Here is a 15903-nt window from a genome sequence, read left to right as displayed (position 1 = left end):
AAAAAAAAATAAGATAGGCCTAAAAGAGCCTTTGGAAACACCAATTTTTAAAGTTGAAATATAATGCTTGGGTATATTTGCAAAACAAAATAATACTCTGTTTTCTTTTTTTATTCCCCTGTATCGGCAAGTGGACTCTCAACCACTGCACCACCAGGGAAGCTCTCTGTTCCCTTTGATACTTCAACATTTTAACTTGTAGCAGATACCTGTAAATTTAAGCACTGACCCTAAATAAAATGCAAAATTTAAAAAAATTTAGTCAGATAAAATTTATTCAGACAAATGAATTCTAATAATCTTTTGGGAAATAATTAAATATGATTTGCTTCCTTCCTGTTCAGCTAAACACAGATTACTTAGTCATAGCAATTAATAGTTATGCAGGTTTTATACATGTTGAGAACTCTTTTAAGCTTTTTGCATGCATTATTTCATGTAAGTCCCATAACAACCCTACGTTGTGTGCATTTATATTAATTAAAAGAAAACTGACTGCTATACAGAGAAGCCCCATAATTTCAGTCCTTTTATTAAAGAATCTATTTTTTCACAGTCATAAAATCTAATTAGTCATAATTTGGTGCAGGGAATTGTCAGATACCAATACCCATAGATGCTTAAGCCCCTTATATAAAACGGCACAGTATTTGCATATAACCTATGCACGTCCTCCTGTACGTACCCTTTAAATCATTTCTAGATTACTTATAATACTTAATACAATGTAAATTCTATGTAAATAATTGCTGGTACACAGCAAATTCAAGTTTGCTTTTTGGAACATTTTTGAAATTTTTTTTCCGAATACTTTTGATTTGTAGTTGGTTGAATTTGAGGAACACATAAATATTGTCCTCTCTTCACTGACAGTTCGAATCTTTACCTAAACAACTCAGGAATGAAGGAAAAAAATGGATGAAATTGATTCTTCTCAGAATTGAAGACCTTAAGAAATGATGCATTATTTTTGGCTACCTAGATCTTGGGTGAGATCCAAGTTCTTTTCCTCCTTGAGACCCAATGGATTTTTAGCTATTCCTTTGATTCTGTGAGTCTTCTCCATATCTTTCCAATAAGTTCCTCTTTTTTTGAATAATTTGACTAGACTTTCAGTTGAGTTCAATTTTTAAAAGTAGATATAAAGTAGTATATATCGCCAAGGTATTTTTTATTACAGCTTTAGTCTCAAAACGACTTAAACTGTTAAGATTTTTAAGTCAATTTGATCACCCAGCAAATAAAAAGAGCTAAAGCTGTCCTTTTATCGAAAAACAAACAAGTACGTCTCTTTTTGTGCCTACCGCAGCTGTGGCTTGCAGTTCCAAGCATCTGAAGCGTGTATCAGCTCCAGTAGACTAGAAGCTGTTAACTGACCAGTGTGTTTTCTCCTCATCCATTTACTGATTCCCACAAACAGAGAATGTCTCCTTATCAGTTTCCTAAGGAGCATACGAAGTATACGCTGACAGGAATTGAACTAAAGAAGATCTCATGCAGCAGTCCATTAAGATTGATGACAAGGTCTGAAATGATACACCGTACAGTTGCTGGATTTATGGATGTCATCAATATTGACAAGACTGGAGAGAATTCTGGTCTGATCTATGACACCAAGGTTTACTTTGCTGTTCATCATATTGCACCTGAGGATAGGCCAAGTACAAGTTGTACAACGTGAGAAAGAACTTTATGGGCACAAAAGGAATCGCACATCTGGTGACTCATGATGTTCACACCATCTGCTACCCTGATCCCCTCGGCAAGATGAATGACATCATTCAGTTTGATTTGGAGACTGGCAAGATTACTGATTTCATCAAGTTTGACACTGTGTAAAGTGACTGGAGGTGCTAACTTGGAAAGAATTGGTGTGACATCCTGGTTCTTTTGATGTGGTTCATGTCAAAGATGCCAATGGCAGCAGCTTTGTTACCCAGCTCTCCAACGTTTTTCTTATTGGCAAAGGCAACAAACCATGGATTTCTCTTCCCCAAGGAAAAGGTATTCACCTCACCATTGCCAAAGAGAGAGAAAAGAGACTGATGGCCAAGCAGAGCTTGAGGTAACATGATTGGCAGAGTCTTTGTACTTAATTAACGACAATACAACATGATATATATTTTAAAGTATGTCCAATTAGAGTAATATCTGGCTGTTGTTCAAAGTGACTCTTTTATCAGTCTCAGTGACCCAGTTGCCAATGACAGAGAGAGAGAGATAAAGAGAGAGAGAGAGAGAGAGAGAGAGAGAGAGAAGAAATGAATATATTCAATGACTCATTGGCAACTCCTGTTGTCTATCTATCATCTATATAGTGAATTTAATTTTTTTCTGATGGCAAACTGATTCTAAATTTCATTGAGCTTTCAAAGCCTTAAACTTCCTAAGATAATCTTGTTAAATACAAATATTCTAAGCTACACAAAGGAACATTCTCAGGAGGTCTTGGAGGCAGAATGTAAGCAGATTCTTGTAAATGCAAAATCCCTAGGTCTTGTGTTCTATCTTTAAAAACTATATAGATTTTTGTATTCAGCTCTATGGAATATTCATTTTTTGTTGTTGTTATTTCTACATGACTTTGGACAATGTTCATGCTCTGATACACATATATCATTTATCCTATGGTGTTGAATAGCCTTAGGACACTACAATTTTCCCTTAAGGGCACTAACGATATGTTTGTGAAGCAATCCACAATGTTGCCACGGATAATAACTTTTAAGTTCTCACCTTTAGGAATAGATCATTACCTTTATCACATTGTCATCATCAGTTGTATGTGTATTCATGTATCATACTGGAAGCCCTGGGCTAAAAATATATACTGATTTGAAAGGAAGAAATAAAACTGCCTTTATTCATCAAGAACAAAATTGTACATGTAGAAAACCTCAAAGAATCTACAAAGATACTCATTGAGTTAATAAGTGGGTATAGCAAAGTTTCAGGATAAAGGACACTATACAAAAACCCATTGCTTTCCTGTATACAAGCATTGAACAAAAGAAATTTAAAATTTTAAAAATACCATTTACAATAATGCCAAAAATGAAATACTTAGGAATAAATCTGTCAAAACTTGGGTGTGATATATTTTCAGAAAACTACAAAACACTGATGAGAGCAATAATAAAGGACTGTCTATAAATAGAGAAATATTCCATGTTCATGAATTGGAAGGCTCAATTATTAAGATGTCAATTTTCCCCCCGATCTATAAAAAAATTGCAATTTCAATCAAAATCCCTGCAAGCTATTTTCTAGATATCAACACACTGATTCTGAAAATTATATGGAAGAGCAAATGACTTGGAATAACAAACACAGTATTGAAAAAGAAGAACAAAGTTGGAGAAGTTACACTATTCACTTTAAAGACATATTATAAAAATAATAAAGTGGTATTGGTAAAACAGTAGACACTTAAAACCCAACAAAGATATTTAAATCATTTTTGACAAAGGTGCAAAGGCAATTCAATGAAGAAAGTGTAGTATTTTCATCAACTTGTGCTGGAACTATTACAGGTCCATATGTCAAAAAAAAAGATAAAAGGAAAGAACAAAAAGAACTCAGACACAGCTCTTGCACATTATAGAAAAATTAACTGAAAATGGATCACAGACATAAATGTAAAAACTATAATTTTTAGAAGAAAACATAAGATAAAATCTAGCTGTCCCTGTGTTTGGTGATGAGTTGTTACATACAACACAACATAAGCATCCATGAAATAAAAATAATTAATAATTTGTATTTTATGAAATTTATTAAATTAAATTAAAATTTCACATCTGTGAAAAACACTGTTATGAGAATGAGAAGATAAGTAGCACAACCTAGGAAAAAATTTTAACAAAATATATACCTGAACAAGGACTTGTTACCAAAATATATAAAGAACCCTTAAACTCAACAGTAAGAAAACACACAACCCAATCTAAAAAATGGGCAAAATGAGCAAAATATCTGAACAGACACTTCACTAAAGAAGATACACAGATTAGAAGCATATGAAAAAAAAATGGTCAATATCATTTGTCATTAGGGAAATGCAAATTAAAAACAATGAGATACAAGTTTTGGAATGGCTTAAATCCAATACTTGACAATAAAACTTACTTGCAAGGTTGCAGAGCAACAGGAACTTTCATTCATTTCTGGTAGAATGTAAAATAGCACAGTCACCTTGGCAGAGAGTTTGACAGTTTCACCATATGATACAGCAATTGTGATCGTACATATTTACCCAACTGATTTAAAAACTTATGCACATACAAAATCCTACACACAAATATTTATAGCTCTTTTATTCAAAATGCCGTTCAATAAGTGAATGGATAAACAAACTGTGATATATCATACAGTGGAATATTATTCACAATAAAAAGAAGTGAGGTATCAAGCCACACAAAAATATGGATGAATCTTAAAGCATTGCTAAGCTAAAGAAATCAGTCTGAAAAGACTGTTTACTGTATGACTCCATTTATATGACATTCTGGAAAATATAAAACTATAGAAACAACAAAAATATCAGTGGTTGCCAGGGATTTGGGAAGGAGAAAGAGTTTAACAAGAAAAGCATGTGGGTCTTTTTAGTGCATTGAAAGTATTCTGTATGATAGCGTAATTATGGGCATAACACACAAGGTATTTGTCAAAACACACAGGACTTTACAGCAAAAATAGTGAACCTTAATATATGACATGTTGCAGTGCCAAAAAGTGTGAGGTGCTCAAGAAAAAAAAAAATGAATAAAGATATGTCAAAGGGACACAGGAGCCAATGGAAAGAGCTCCCAATGATCAAAGTTGGAGCAATTTTAGTAACAGAATAAATAGTGTTGGATTATAGCCAAAGTAAAAATAAATAACCATGAATCTAGATTGATTATTTAACTTTAAGAGGAAAATAAATTAATCAGAAAGAATAAATAAATCTCCCTGGCAGAAGAATTCTAAATAATTTGTGCAGATACTCTGCCCTCAAGGAGGCTTCCTCAATTACTCCTCACTCCTTAAGTATGAACTTTACATAATGACTTTCTTCCAAAGAGTACAGTATTGAAAGGGGATAAAATAATAATTTTATAATGGAGAAAACTGACAAACTACCTCAGACAGGAGATAAAGTTTAACTCAACAGTGATAAATCAAGTTAATAGTATGTATCCTTGATATTACAAGATGAAAAGGGCACTTAATCTTTGTGGTCTTATTCCTCAAAACACTGCAGCCTAAACAATGGCAGACCAATCCCAACCAAGGAACATTCTATAAAATATCTGATCAGTATTCCTCAAAAATTGTCAAGGTCATCAAAAACAAGGAAAGTCCTAGAAATTGTCACAATGAAGGAAAGCATAAGGAAACATGATCATAATCATGATCATGATGACTAAATGTAATGTGATATCCTAGATAGGATTCTGTAACAGAAAAAGGCCATAAGGTAAACACTAGCGGAATCTGAATAAAGTATGAACTTTAGTGAATAATAATGTATCAATATTGGTTCATTAATCATGACCAATTTCTAATATTAATAATAGGAAAAATTAGGTGTGGGGTACGTGGGAACTCTGTACTATCTTTGCAAGTTTTACATAAATCTAAACCTACTCTAAAAATTTTACTTGAAAAAACTTACATACTTTTCCAATAAACCTTAAATATGTAAGGCTAAAAAGAAGTGCTGCTGGGTCTTGTGGGCGGCTGGAGTATTATTAGCATCACACGTGCTTACACAATAATTAACAATCTCATCTTTTTTATCTTTCCACTGTATATCCCTATTTTTCCATCAACATGTGACGTAGGACTCCCTGTTCTTTCAATCAACCCACTTGCTTATGCAAACTTTGCTATCACATTCAACTTGTAGTTATTATTAATGGAAAAGTAAGCAAATGCTTGAGCCAAGGATTTCTAAGAGGAATGGAGAGAAAAATAGAAGAATAAAAAAAAAGAAATCTGTAAATGTGAAGATACCAAAGTGTAATGAATTTCCTAGATAATCGATTTCCTAGTAGTAATATTTCCCAAGTGGTAAAATTTGGATGTTAAATCTATAACAGTTAAATTTTACTGTTAAATATTATTTTTAAAATGATTTAAAAATATTATTATCAACTTTGTTAGACTAGTACGCTGAAACTGTTTTCAACTCTGGGTCTCATTATCCATGCTGTGAGATCCCATATTGGTGAAATGATTGATTTGATATTTTAGAAAAAGACCATTTTATGTTGGCAGTAATCTAAGATAGATTCACTACAACAAAGTGCATTTTGTACCATGATTAGGTCTAATTTCTAAACTTTAATAATATATTTATAGATCAGAAATGATATGATAAAATTCTCTAAAGATAGTAACTATACTTTAGTCAGTCTGGTTGTTTTAGTCTTCTTAATACAATGAAGGCCAAGGTCAAGAAAACATCACTCTCAGTGTGAAACCAATAAAAATAAATAGCAAATGGTTAAGATTCACTGTCTGCGGGAAGTATTCCTTTTATGAAGTGTGTGTATATTTGTTGCTAAGGAGATGGGGGACAACCCAGTCCAATCTTCACAATGAGAGTACATCATTCAAAATAACACGAAACAAAGAAATGTACAACCTAATCAACTCAATTGTCACAGCACAGGTTAGAGTTAGGAGGTATGGATTGTTTTGGACCATATAGAATCAATGATATTTGGCAAAAAAAAATTTTTTGTGTTTCAACCTAAAGTATTCAAGCTTTAGGAGTCATGGGGGACAAAAGAACAAGAACATTATTACTAATTTTCTTAGGAAAGCAGATACTCTGCTTTTTGCTGACTATAGCTATTTTCCTAGCAATATCCCTGGGTGGGAGAAGACTACATTAGGACACCATACAACCTATAGGAGCTGTTCTCGCAGAAAAGTTCATTTTCTTTGTAACTTGGTGCTTTGTGATAATATTTGGATCTATAATTTGGCGTCCTCACTGAACTTGCCCATCAACAATGGCTTGACAAGCTACCACCTCTGGTTTTTAAACTAGAAGTGATTGCTATGTTAAAATGCTAACTTGAAATCCTGGACTATTAACAAGTCACTTGAGAATTTTTTTATATGGGTCAATGCCTCTGAAGCTAATCAATTATATACACATATTGAGCAGCTATGTTTTCAAAGAACTGTATTGGCTATAAAGAGTGAAAAGATGTAGACTTGTAAAACCCATAATCCAGATAGGGAGATGAATATATACAAAATTAATTTTAATACAAGTTCAAGGGTTATGGGAACTTAGAAGAGAAGGTGATTTATTCTGAATGTTAGAATTGGAGACAATTTCCCAGAAAAAAATGAGAGTTGGGCTGGGTTTTAGACAGAGATTTAACACAAAGAATATTGATAATGGAATTGGTAAACTAGAGACTGCATCTCAGTGACAAGAAAGTGCACGATGTGTTTGGGGGAAGGGTGTATTTTTGGTGTGAGGATATCGTAAGACATGATCAGAGGATATAAAGGTGGATTTTTCGATAAAATGTCTTAAATACCTTGCTTACCATTTCTGTAGATCTACTGATTTACCACCTTTTCTGCCTCCGAAAAACAAAACAAAACAAAAAAAACATGGGTAACGTTCTCCCAAGAATATTATTTCTCATTATTGACGATGATTTTCCCTGTGGGAAATAGAAATACTCTGATGGGGGAGGTAAATTATAACTCGTGATTGAAAAGTTCTTAGTGTGTCCTGCCAAGTCCACCAGCAGCACTCCTATAAAACACATCTAAATTAAGTGTACTAATTGTGTTGAAGCAATAGAGAGCACATCCCAGAGGAAAACTGGGAGTAACTATGTAGGAGGATTAAAGAGGGATTTTTTTATGGGACTTAATGTTTATGTTTGGTGAGTTTAAGGAGGAATTAGCATAGTCAGGGTCAATAGTGAATTAGACATGGTCCAGTAGCAGAGGCTACTTTGTGACTGGGTATCTTCCTAAATGTATCCCTGAACTGGAAAGATCAAAGTTGGACTAAATTTGTAGCGGGAAAGGAGCAGTAATCACTCATGTTGTTCCGAAGAGTGGAATGTCTTGTCATGTTTGTGGTGCTCACATACCCTTGTTGACATCCTGGTTTGAGCATTGTGTCTGATGGGAATATGCAGTCTGGTTTTCATCGATGCCTATCCTACTCTTACTGATTGTCAGCAAGAGGCTGATTTTCACTTTTCAGTTCATCCTGCCCCATCCACCAGTATTCTTCATTCTTGGTTGAATATCTGCTGAGGACACATCAAAGTAGTTTGTTGGTGGTTGAGGTGAGTATTTTTTGAGACTGATATATCTAGATCATTGTAAAATAATAACTATGATTACTCTGTAAAAAATCTTGGAAATAGGATGCCCTGAAGACATGGTAACTAGTTAGGAGGATTTTTCAAAATTCTAAGTAAAAATGATGGGGGTCTTGGCTTAGATAGTGAGATTAGAAAAAATTAAAAAATAGTCAAGACACTTCCACAGTGGAATCTATGACTCACCAGCCAAATGATGTGGGCCATCCAGGAGTACACCTGAAAGAGTTTTACAGTAGCATATTAAATACTGATACATAATTAAGCACCTATTTCAGAATACACAGGATGTTACAGGCTTTTCTGTATGCATTGTGGTAATTATACCATGATTGGAAGATAAGTAAATATAGTCTTCATCTCTTTGGAGTTCACTGTCAAGAGAGGTATGCAGATATCTAAAATATGCAATGAAAATAAATAATATAGAGGAGGATTATACAAACCTACAGACAGTGGGGACTTAGGGATCTTCTCCAGGGAGGTAACCTGGAATTTGGGACCCGAAGTATAAATAAGGGAGATGATAGAAGATGAGAAAATATCATGAAATAGAAAATGAATAGTTCATACTACCGAGATACAAATATGAATATACTAAAGAGCTAATCATAAGTAACCAGGGATGCTAGAATAGAGTGGATAGGTGTAGCTGGGGGTTTTAGAAGCTTAGAAAAATGTGTTAGGCTATAAGTTCATGCTGAGGAAATGTACATTGTAAAAAACTGAGAACCATAAACAAGGCCAATGCAATGAGCAAAAGTGGCTTATCATACACATTAATTTGTTATCAATAAGTATTTGTTATTAATAATTATCAATAATTAAATCTAAACTGGCCATGGAAAAAACCTACAATAGTCAACTAACTTGTAGTGTACCTTATGCAGAACCACACCTCTACTCTCCTATAAAGAATATTAGCATATTAACATATTTTAATTTAAAAGTATGTTAATTTATAATATATTAATATATAGATTTATAAAATTTTAATTTAAAATATAAATTAACATATTAAATGCTGTTCTATTTATAAAGACTTCCACTGGAACAGATTGCATCATATCATTTAAAATACAGTTCCAGTGTTAACCTTTGTTGCCAGGATTTTTTGTTTTTTTCTCACAGAAAGGTAGTTCCTTCCTTTTCAGGCTCTCTTGTTTTCTGCATCATGGTAACTGTGGAGCTGTGATCATTGTTCTTTGAAGCCACAATCCCCACCATAGTCTCAGGAACACTGGAGGAAGATAGTTTCATTTTCTTTAAACAATCCTGAAAAGTACACTCTCTGTATGCATATCAGAGCATTCCCTGCCATCACAGTTCTGCATTCCTTCCATTTTGATTTTCTGAAAAGCTTCTTGTCAGAATCTCAGCAAATACACAGGTGATAAATAAACTCCCTACCTCTTGGTGTGCTACATGTAGAGCTGAAGGATAATTCCCCCATGGTGTTTTAAAATCCCAACTAAAAGGCTAACAAGTCACAAAGGTTTGGTAGTACTTACTGTCCCAAAATGGTGACAGATAAGGGCAAATCAAGTCAAATTCAGATGCAGTGCTCAGCTGGAAGAATTGCCAATGGCACCTGGCATCCACTTAGGAAGGTCATAATGTTCAGAATATTCCAACGAACAGAGCTGAAGCAGACTTCCATTATTTCACTCTGTGGTGAAGCCATTCTGGAGCCTAGTGTAGTCAGTTTCAGTGACTTGTTCTGTGGCATTTTAAACATCTCTGTTTCTTCCCCTTTCCTTCCCATAGCCCTCCTTCTACACCCCTCTTGGGCATCTCTACTACCCTACTGATTCCTGAAACTACACTCTGCCTTTCAGAGTTAATTAGTTAGGATGCCCTCCACCACCATTTTCTTAATCTCCCTCATTCCCATCCTCAGAACCTCCTTTATTTCAGACCACTGGTATTGTAAAAAGAACCTTCTTTTCTAGTTTGTTTTCTTTTTTAAGTTTCCTGATTAACAACTTTTATTATTTACTTTATTACTTGTTATGGATTCATCTGGAAGACTTTTCTACCAAATTTCATTTTAATCTGACAATGTCTTTGGTTTATATCTCACCTTATATACATTTTATGAATGCATGTGTGTTTATACCTATATATAGTATTATTGTGTATTAATATAAGTATGTAGTTGTATGTATGAAGTTAGCTCTCCTTATTCACTGATTCCTCCTCCAAACATTTCAACATCATTGATTTCAAAGTCAGATATAAATTTGAAAATGCTGTGCAAAGTATGTATCGGTATGTCATTGTGTACTGTTTGACTACCAGGAGATTCATCCCTAACATTGTGATAATCTAATAATAATTAAAATTCATGAAAAATGCCTAGTATAGTGCCTTGCCTGTAGAAGTTCTCAGTAAACATTTGTCCCCTTTCTACCATCTTAAACACCCTCCCACACACACACAGAAAAAGAGAAAGAGAAGAAATGACTCATCTTAGAATTAAATAGGTTTTTAGAACAAAGATGAAAAGGCAAGAAAAAAATGATCATATTTTCAAGAATAAGATATAGAGCAAATTTAGGCAAGCAGTGATGGCGCTACTAAAAAGAAAACATCAAGATTAATTTGTATTTCTGTTGTCCTCCATCAAAGAGTTCATTAAGAATTAACTGCACAGTCTCAACACACATCACCTCAATTATCCCTTTCAGGTCCAGTGAATTTTCCTTTGACCCCTGCTGTAGCCACACTCTGGGTCATCTTTGTATTTCCTCCAACTTTCCAGGTATATTCTTGCCTCAGGAATTTGCATTGTTTACTTCTCTAATTGAATGCCCCTCCCCATGTAGTAGACTAACATAATCCCTTACCTGCTTCAGATCTTTGCTCCAATGTTACCTTCTCAGCTAGCCTTTTCTTGAACACACTAAAATTACAAGGCACTTCCCAACTGTTACCACTCTTGGAAACCCTCATCATGAGAAATCTTTTTCCATAATTCTTATTGCATTCTGAAAAACTACTTATCTGTATGTCTATTTTCTCTTCCCAACCCCGACTAGAATGTCAGTTCCATGGGTTTAGTGCATCCATAAAATATTGAAGAAATAAATGAATAAACAGTAGTTACATATAAAAGAATACTAAATGGTTGAACAGTAAAAGCCTGAGAAGTTATAGGTTTGGAATATGTTTATCAATTTAACTCAGGAAATCACTCAGTGTCCATTTTTTCCCACAATGGGAGTTAGAGTCTGGAGATTATTTCCTCTGCCAAAATGGATAGACTCACTTTCAAGCCTGAAATGATTGTCCTTCACTTTCTCTCTTATGGTGACCAACTAACTCATCCCAGTTTGACAGGAAGTTTCATGATTTTAGCATGGAAAGCCCTTCATCTAATCTAGTATCTCACTAACTCCATCAGTTCCAGGTATACTAAGATGGTTAGTTGCCAGACATCCAACCCAGAACCAAAGTCTATCAATATTGCCTGGCAAACATCTCTTAAATCTGTACACCTTTGTCCATCTCACTGCTTCTATCCTACTTCTATCTGCTGCCACATCTAACTTTCAGCCTTAAATAACTTCTTAACTGTTCTAAGCAGAGCTATCCTGAATGTCCTCTATTTTATTTCCACTGCCCCATCTAAAATTCTATCCCATCATACTACTTCCCCTGCTTATAACTCTTTAATGATCTACTACTGCTCTTAGAATGTTAATAGAATTTAATATGCCTAGTATGAGCCAGTCTCTAACTTCTCCACCAGCCTCATCCTGTACCAGTCTTTACACTTCACCTAAACAAGGCTTTTCTAAATTCTGAATCTTTTCATGTTCCCTTCCACCACAAGGCCTTAGTACATGCAATGCCCTGTGTGTGGAATGTTATTTTCTCTCTGCTTAGCCTAACCCTCCTTCTCATTTTTCAGACCTACTTCAAATATCCCTAGCTCAGGGAAATATGGCAGACTTACCTGACTTGGTCAGGTTATCCAAATATATTTAAAACCATGTATTTTTTTTTCTTTTCTAGTAGCTATTGTCACAGTCACAATTTATCTACTTGTGTGTAATTATTTGTCTAATGTTGGTCAGCCTCACTAGTTTATAAGCTCTACTTTTGAACCTTTATTCATCTCCTCCCTTGGCATATAATCAGTTCTTAAAAAGTATTCTTGAATGAATAAATAAATTAAGAGAGCAAAAACACCAAAGCAATTTGAACAAAATGCAAAGCCCCATAATCATGTCAATAGACAAAATATCTCTAGATATAAGTCAGTAGCCTCAGGCATTTAGGAGAAGGTATATTGGCAAAAGTAACATATCTCAACAAGACAATTGATACAGACTAAATCATAGTGAATAGTTAATGGGTAAAGAATGATAATTATTTACAATTAACAAAATTATCTGCTGTTTGGAATATAAGCTAGACAATGAAGAGAGAGAAAGAGAGAAACAGAGACAGAGAGGGACAGAGAGATTGAGAGTTTTCACTTTTCTGGATAATAGATTACAGACTATTTTCTTACCCACATCTTATTAACAAATTCACCAGTTCATAAATGAGAGTAATTTAAAATGACACACAGCTTTGTTTAATCCCTCCTCTTGAGTGTGGGTGAGATATATGACTTGATTCTAACCAATAGATCATAGCAAATGTAAAGAGATTTTGATGATTTAATTAAGACTGACAATTAAAGTCAATTGACTAGTCAGTTGACTCTTGGTTAAGCAACAGGGAGATTACCTTGGGTGGGTCTGACCTAATCAGTGAGTCCAATAAAAGAAGATTTGGAGGTTGGATATGGAAGAAGTCAGAGATTCTCCTGCTAATCCATATGAACTACCTATGGAGAATGACAGGCAACAGCAGGTGTCCTTTAGCTGCTGAGAACCTCAATCCTACAACCGCAAAGAATTAACTAATCAGCATATGAATTCACTGAACTCTATGAAATTGCCATTGTTTTGTGTGAAACAAATGGTTAAATACCAGAAATTTCATATGGTTCAACCTATATATACAATGTATTCCAGGTAATGTGACTGGTGATCTGCATTAGCATTTTTATCTGCATAATAAATTACAACAAACTTAATGGCTTAACCTAGCACTTATTTCTTGTCTCACTCTTTCTGTGGGTCAGAAACAAAGCACAGCCTAGATGGGTTCTCTGCTCAGGGTCTTACAGGCTGAAATCAAGATATTGAGGGTCCTGAGTTCCTCATCTGGATCTCAGGGTTCTCTTCCACCTCCCGTGAATCTATGTATGATTACTAACCCAGCAATTTTAACATTTTATTTTCTCCATTAGGTTTTGGTTTTTTTAAAGTATTAAGCAACTTTTATAGAATTTGGTATTATTGAAACATCTAATCATCATTAGGTATTAACTCAAAGATCCATGTTAGATGGATACATGGATTGAAGGGACTTTATCTGATTATAATTGATGAGATATTATTTAGGCTACATAGGCAAGGTAAATAGTATCCATTAATGAAAGATGCCTTAAGACATATTTCAGTAAGAATGAACTATTTGTCATTTACTGATATTGGGAAAACTAATTGGATAATTTCATAAAGTATCTGAATTTCTCTTCAGTATTATCTGAAAGACATTCTGACACATAAATCTTGATAATTTAACTTCTCTCTATGCAAAAATTCAAATTTACAATATTTTGGGCTTCCCTGGTGGTGCAGTGTTTGAGAGTCCGCCTGCCAACGCAGGAGACAGGGGTTCGTGTCCCGGTCCGGGAAGATCTCACATGCCGTGGAGTGGCTGGGCCCGTGAGCCATGGTCGCTGAGCCTGCCTGTCTGGAGCCTGTGTTCCACAATGGGAGAGGCCACAACAGTGAGAGGCCCGTGTACCGCCAAAAAAAAAAAAAAAAAAAATTTACAATATTTTACTTAGAGCTAAAAAACTGAATTGAAGACTACCTACCAAGTGTCATGTGCTTCACTGATCCTTTACACAGAAGCAATGTATTTTTGTATAAACTTATATGCCATCAACATAGCTAACCTGAAGTACATGTGAATAGGGAATATATAAGTAAAAGATGTCTTAGTGATTGCTTAAACATCTGGCAGAAAAATACCAATAATTATGTTGTTTCAAGTTAATTTACTTTTTTGAAATATTCCTTGGCATTATATATGAAACATGTAAAAAGAAACTGATTGCTTTGTAAGGGTAACTATATCTCAACCATAGAAGTAATTTAGTTTTGATTTCCTTTTAGGTGAGTATTTAGAAAGATATGCAAATGTAAAACAAATTTATTTTTTTTAAAAAAGCACAGTAAAATACTATGAAAAAATAGGGATCATTAGTTTTATGAGGAAGCATAAAATTTTCTCTTGTTCCAGAAAGACATGATTCACCATTCCCTTTCATTTTATTTCATTTGCCTTCTTCCCTCCCTTCCTCCCTCCCTCCCTCCCTTCCTCCCTTCCTTCCTTCCTTCCTTCCCTTCCACAAATATTTATTGAGTCTCTACTATGTGCCAGGGAGCTGGGGATATAGTGAACAAAACAGATACAATCCCTGCCCTCATGTAGGATATATTCTATCTGGGAAGACAAACATATAAATATAATGTTGGAAATAAATAATATGAACTTAAGTAGGTAAGGGAGCTGGAATGATGGAGGTTGCTATTTTAGATACTAAAAGAGTTACCTGTTGGAACATTCTGGGAATGGAGTGAAGGGCACTTTGTTTTTGTCTTATTTTGTTTTGTTTTTTAATATACTGAGTACAGGAAAAGCGAGGTAACTTCTCTCTTCCCAGCTTTTCAGGCTCTCCTTTCCACCTTCTGATTAAGATAAGGAGGCTTGCATTTGCAGAGGACCAAAAGCAGTGCAGTACCACCAGTTGACATAGCTCTAGAAGTTGCTCCATGACTAGATGAGCTAGAGTAGAGAGAAACATTAGCAAGTTTCTTCATGGAGTGAGGGCAAAGGAGAGGATGCAATCATGGTGCTAATAAGTACACCCTGCGACAGCCACAGGAGTGCTTTGTGACAAGAAATAGAGAGGAGTGCATTTGGAGAGGGCTTTGGAGGACTCGGCGTGGGGGAGGGGGGAGGTGAAAGGATCTCAAAGGCTAAATTTTCATACTTTGCACTGGAACCGGCTAGTAACAATAATCTTTTCAATCTTTGAAAATTATCACAGGTTGCTGGACCTGTTAAGCTTGAAGCCTTTAAGGGGTGCATACATAAATTCATGTTAATGGTATTTATGTAATTTCCAGGTGTCCCAGCACTAGCCGTATTTTGAAAACTTGATCAACATGGAAAGAACCCTGGATTTTAACTGTAGGAAATGTGGTTAATTTCTTGTTTTATAATTTATACACTCTGTGATCTAGGACAAGTTACAAAAACTACTCATTTTGATTTTATGGAATGAATATTTCTCTCTCTAATTTCTATCATGACTCTTTTACTTTATTTTTTCCTCTCTGTGCCTTGTTGTGTCTTATTTATTTTATTATTATTATTATTTTGGGGTAATTTTGGATTAGCTGTATTT

General features: G+C 34.6%; 1 pseudogene; it reads left to right on the top strand.

The window, feature by feature from the left end:
* Positions 1–1423: 1423 nt before the first annotated feature.
* On the top strand, positions 1424–2069 carry LOC113625247 (40S ribosomal protein S4, X isoform-like; annotated as a pseudogene).
* The last annotated feature ends 13834 nt before the right edge of the window (positions 2070–15903 follow it).

Source organism: Aethalodelphis obliquidens, unplaced genomic scaffold (assembly GCF_003676395.1).
Source record: "Aethalodelphis obliquidens isolate GAN/ISIS:26980383/991018 unplaced genomic scaffold, ASM367639v1 scaffold2, whole genome shotgun sequence".
Taxonomy (NCBI): Eukaryota; Metazoa; Chordata; class Mammalia; order Artiodactyla; family Delphinidae; genus Aethalodelphis; species Aethalodelphis obliquidens.
The sequence above is the reverse complement of the archived record's forward strand: the minus strand, read 5'-3'. Positions and strand labels throughout refer to the sequence as shown.